The sequence below is a fragment of the Halyomorpha halys genome, unplaced genomic scaffold, assembly GCF_000696795.3.
Source record: "Halyomorpha halys isolate HHAL.00 unplaced genomic scaffold, Hhal_1.1 Scaffold627.1, whole genome shotgun sequence".
NCBI classification, from domain to species: domain Eukaryota; kingdom Metazoa; phylum Arthropoda; class Insecta; order Hemiptera; family Pentatomidae; genus Halyomorpha; species Halyomorpha halys.
This window is the reverse complement of record NW_027111080.1, coordinates 174,297-179,858: the sequence shown is the minus strand read 5'-3', so window position 1 is coordinate 179,858 and position 5,562 is coordinate 174,297. Positions and strand designations below refer to the sequence as shown.

Below are 5,562 nucleotides of genomic sequence, written 5' to 3'. Positions count from 1 at the left end.
TAATTAAATGAAATTTATAGATAAATTAATATTATTTCTATTTTATGTATTACAAAATGTAAAAAAATATAAATCCTTTTTTACATATTTTATATTTTTGTCAATTGCAAGATGGGCATATATTTTATTTTTTTTTTTACTCTTTTACTGTTAGAAAATATTAAAACATATTATAAATTTGGTTTGGTTTCATATTAACGAAAACGTATTTCTCATTAATTTTCGTATTTAATTTAGCATCAATTTTTTTTTTTTTATGTTGTTTAGTATTTATTAAATAAAAGACTGTTGAGAACATCATTAAATGATTTATTTTTTTTTAAAAAATCTGTTTTTTACTGGATTCTTCCATTTTTTTTCGGTCGTCCAAATAAAAACAAAATAATAATAAAAAAAATAGATGCTCTTAAACTTAATCCAAAATTAATCAAGATAGAATTAAATAACGATATACAGATTAAATGATAAAGGTAATAAAAATCAATCAATTTTACGCTAACTGGTATTTCGCACCGATAATATAAAATAAGATAGATTAAACTTTTATTTTTTTAAAATAATATTTATATGTAAACATATATCAGTAATAATCTATGAAATAACAATTATTATTAATTTAATAATTTAACATATAAATCCTACCTAAAGATGCTCTTGGTCCGCCGATTCTACCTTTCACGCTGGAGTACGAAGACCTACTGAGCTCTTGTAACTGGAGGGGACGCCTTCAGCTGGCTGCAAGGCCATACCTTACTGTCTCTGTACAATAAGCAGAGAAATATATGGTTGATCTCTAGTTGACGGACACCTCTACATAAAGGACAGTTTTAAATCCACCAGTGGGAGGAAAACTTTAAGGAACTCTCTTCAACGGACACTCAAGACAGCGGAAGCAAGTTGAGCTAAGAAAATATGTTTTAAAACTTGAAAAATAGATGACTGAGTAAGGATTGTTTTAGACAATTATGTAATAATATGTTAGTTTAACACGATTTTAACGAAATCAATTTTCCATTTTTTCTAATCGAACAAGAATAATAAAATTAATCCTCCCCTTTCAAAATTTGAGATTTTATGTTTGAAAAACTAGAAAATCCAAAAGTCAAAAACAAAAATACCCATTTTTTAAAAAAAATTTTATTTGATACAAGTCAGACAACACAACGATAAACGCCAGACCTTGTCATTCCTTTTCAAATGGAAACTCATCCACATTTCAAAAAGTTTTTTGAAAACTACGCATCCCAAACTACGTCTAAATATCTAAAACTACGTCTCAGATACTCATTTTCCTAATTCTTGATAATTAAATTTCCAAAAAAAGATCTTAACTGGACCAATATTAAGGAAGAGGCAGCTAACAATTATTTTGTAGTCATATTATTTATCATTTACTAATATAATAAGTAATTAATTTTTTTTAACATTTGAGTAAATTCTTTCGATAATTTATTTATTTAATACTTTCTTCCTATATTATTTATATGGATGCTGATAGTAAACCAGTTCTCTTTGGCAAAACAGTGGCATTTGGTAAACTTTTCGAGACTATCGTGGGTTTTTCAAGTCTCCAGTTCTCCAACGAAATCTGAAATTTCCATTGGAATTGAAACCTTTTTTTTTTACGGATTTAAATAGGAAATAAAATTTAAAGAGGATTTTCAAATCGTGGACTTGAAAATCAAACTAACCTAAAGAATAAAATGGTTTTGTTCTTTAGGTTTATTCGATTATCAAGTTTGTTTAGGTTTGTACGCAAATCGTTAAAAACAGTAAAAAAAAAAAGTTTGTGATTTATGCTGTTTTTAGTACATATGAATTCGTCATATGGTTAGATCATTCGATGTCAACAGAATATACTTTCGAACCTTAACATCTTTTTTAATAACAAGCTGTTGAGCCCTCATAAATAGGCCAAAAAAAACAGAGAACATAGGTTTAGGAATTTCTGTAAAAGCTTCCATAATTAGACTAGAGATATGTACTTGAATGCCGAATTTTCAAAAAATCATCTAAACTACTTTTAATTTTGTTAATTAGAAAAAAAATATCAATAATAAACTATAGATAAAGTCAAAATATTACATGATTTTATGAATTAAGGAGAAAAAAAATTGACACATATGAACTGGAATACAGAGACTACACGATATTTCTAAATTGCAAGCGCATATTTACTTTATATTTTGTCATAATATATTATTCTTGGTAGGTAATATTATTTATTTCCACCTCAATATCCCTAAATAAATATTTTTATAGCAACAGAAAAATAAAAATGTTTTGTTCAAAATTTTCCTATTTTCTCGTCTTGGACTTTTTTTTCGAAAATCACAAAAAATAGCTATAACTAGAACACGAATCAGCCAATCTACTCAAAACTTTACATAATTAATGGTAAGCGAAAGTTTTGTGAATTTTTTTTTTTCTGCTAAGAGTTGACCACAACATCTAGATTGTACAGCGAATACACCATTCCAGTAGTCCTATTATCAAGAAGTTTATTTTGGCTTTTTGATTGCCGAAACTTTCAGAACATGTTTTATCTAAATTATTTTTTTTAAATATCATATTTTAATATCGATGTATCGGATAAAAATATTTTCTAACATCGGAAGTATGAGTTATAACTTGGTTGACCTACCTAAGAAATAATAGATAAGGTCTGTTGGTTTTGAAACGAAACCTCTAACAACGTTCAGAAGTACATCGCTTTGAAAGTTCCGACTTGTTCGTCTCACTTCTCCACAAGCTTTCACACCACTCTCCACTTTCATTTATTTCAAACAAGCTATTATAAGTATTTATAAGGTTTGGAAAAAAAACAAACTGGATTTCAAAATTTTAAATTAATATTAATAGCTCCCATTAAAAAAAGTAGGTATTGGATTCGCGGGATAATTTCTTTTTTTATAAAGAAACTTTTTTTTATAAAATTTAATCAAAACGAGCCTTGTTTTTTGTATTATGGTGAAATATTTAGTTCGTAATACTATTTTTTTTTAAATTTATTTATTGTTATGTACAACTGTGTAAAAATATATACTACAAGTAAATTTGCAGTAGGTGACATTTACCTACTGATAGAACTCCAATAACATTTCTAGAGGAGAAGAACTCGAGGCCATCTTCTTTTTAGACGCATTATTAGATAATGAAGGAGAAGCCAGGTTAGAAACAAGTAGATTTAGGTGGTTGGGAAGTTTATCATGGAAGGAATGGTTCTGGTCCTGGCTAAATCGGCAACATATGGGACATTGAGGTCCTAATGGATGACTTGATTTATGAAAAATTGAGGATTTTACGAAGGATTTTGGACTGTGAGGATTGGATTCGGGAGGAATTTGATGGTTTAGTGGAGCCCCGTTGCTCAACTCCGTATGTCCAAATAGGCCTTATAATAGTCATGTAGATCAGTTTTTTGTAATGGATTGGCATTTTAAACCGTTTGTCTAGTAAATGTTGTAATAGTCGGAATCGACGAGCAGTTTCCTTTCTTTTTAGTCTGGTATGAGGATTCCATGTCAGTCGTTTGTCCAAATGTAGTCCTAAGTAACGGATCGGTTCGACAGGAACAAAAGGTCATGGGTTTACGATGAAGGGTAAATGTGATTTATTGGAATTTATTTTAATCCTTCAGTTTTGGCACCATTCTTCAAGGGTGGTGGTAATACTACTTAAAGTACGAAAAAATAATTAGTAAATAGTAATGTTAGAAGTCATTGAATTCTGGGGGATTTTCCACTTGATAATGTTTTTTGTTTAATTTCGAAAACGGTTGGTAGCTTAAAACATTTTAGGTTAACAAATTGAAGAACATTACGTACTTTTTTTAATATAATCTTTCATTTTTTTTTACCTAACAAAATTGAAGAAAATCAGGTAAATACTCAAAAATGAATGTATCTACCATGTTATTTACCTATCAATTATAGTATAAGAAATTTGATTTTAAGACATAATACAATGTATTCATAATTTTTTTAAATGTATTCCAGAAAATTTTGATGGCCTTCAATTCAAGCAAATGTATACTTCACTGTTATCATCAGAATGAGAAAATAATCGCATTTCTAACGGAACCAAAACATTAGAATTTGGTTAGAGTATGTACGAGTACAGAAGGTTTACAGTTGATATTGGAAAGTGTACAAATTCACAATTAACAATTGAGAAAAATTTCAATTTTTTGTATTTGTTGGAGAATTGATTATAAAAGTTTTTTCTAGCTGCTGAAACCGAATATGTAATTAATATTTTTATTTGAATTTTTCTAAGCAACTTTTTATTATATTTTACACTAGTTTTGTTTTTTATTTCATTTTCTTGACATCTTTCTATTTACTTTACTCTTATTTATTGTTAATTAATTAAAACGGATTTTCTATTCTGTTTATAACACAGGTGCTTAGAAAAAAAATCCTCTTTTCAAAAATCCGTATCTGGTGGAAGCGTTCATTTTTTAAGAGTTTAAGAAATTTTATTTAAGAGTTCATTTTTTGTTAAAGCACACCAAAAGACTTATTGAAAATAAAACTCTAATTTACAGGAGTGTGTGACTTCGTCTGTACAGTTTCCCAGATCAATTTAAAATCTTTATTAATTATATATAATTTAAACAAATTCAAATGTTTTAGTACCGATGCAAAATCGAAAGCAATAAAAACTCACTCGAATACATTTAAATACAATGTCTTATACCTCAAATTAAAATTGATCGATTAAGTACACTAAGTGCTATGAAAAATTTTCTATTTTTGTGCTACTAGGTCAATGCAAACCACGATTTCGCGAAAATTCTTTAAGCGCATAAAGAAAATGTTCATTTTCGGTTACATCCCACAAAAAAAATTACAGACCAGCTAAAATTATCAAATAAAAATTTGGTTGTAGTTTTGTGCAATTTATAATTAATGGCAACCAAATATTTTAGACTGAATCGATGCACTTAATTTTTATTTTTATATCAAGATAAAACGTATTCTATTTTAAAATAAACTGAGCAAAGTTATAAAAAAACAAAAAAAAAAACAGCCAAACTTATATGTCTTTGCTTACCTTTCAAATGAAAACTTACGCTCTAAACATGACTCACTACTTCCACTGAAGTATATGGGGAGTATATAACAAGACAGGATTAAATATTAAAAAGCTGTATTGATCCATTGGATAAAACTTTCAAAACAAAATTCTTGACCTTAATAATAAGAATTGACTTGGAAAATTATGATGTACAACACGAGCTCTGTAATTTCTTAAGTCGAATATGAACATAAAATAAACAAAATAATCATGATTAATCCAATTTAAAACATTTTTTATTAACTATCAATTAGAATAATTTATGTATGTATAAATTATTTAAATAATAACAAATTAAATTATTTAAGTTTATCATAATTTTAATAACTATTGTATTAAATAATATTAACTCATGAATATTATTGGAAAATACCAAAACAAAAACTCAAATCCCAGTAAATAACTTGACAGTCAATGTTTCTACCATTCAGGCATTTTCAGGATAGAAAAAGATGATTTCATAAATGCAGAGCAGCGACA

At 27.5% G+C, this 5,562-nt stretch overlaps 1 long non-coding RNA gene across 1 annotated transcript in view; it reads right to left on the bottom strand.

Annotated features, from left to right (window-relative positions):
- Positions 1-783, bottom strand: part of LOC106684905 (uncharacterized) — a 43,664-nt gene extending 42,881 nt beyond the window's left edge. Inside the window, exon 1 of the long non-coding RNA XR_010843894.1 lies at positions 643-783. This is a non-coding gene — a long non-coding RNA (uncharacterized lncRNA). The remainder of the gene's footprint in view (positions 1-642) is intronic.
- Positions 784-5,562: the final 4,779 nt, after the last annotated feature.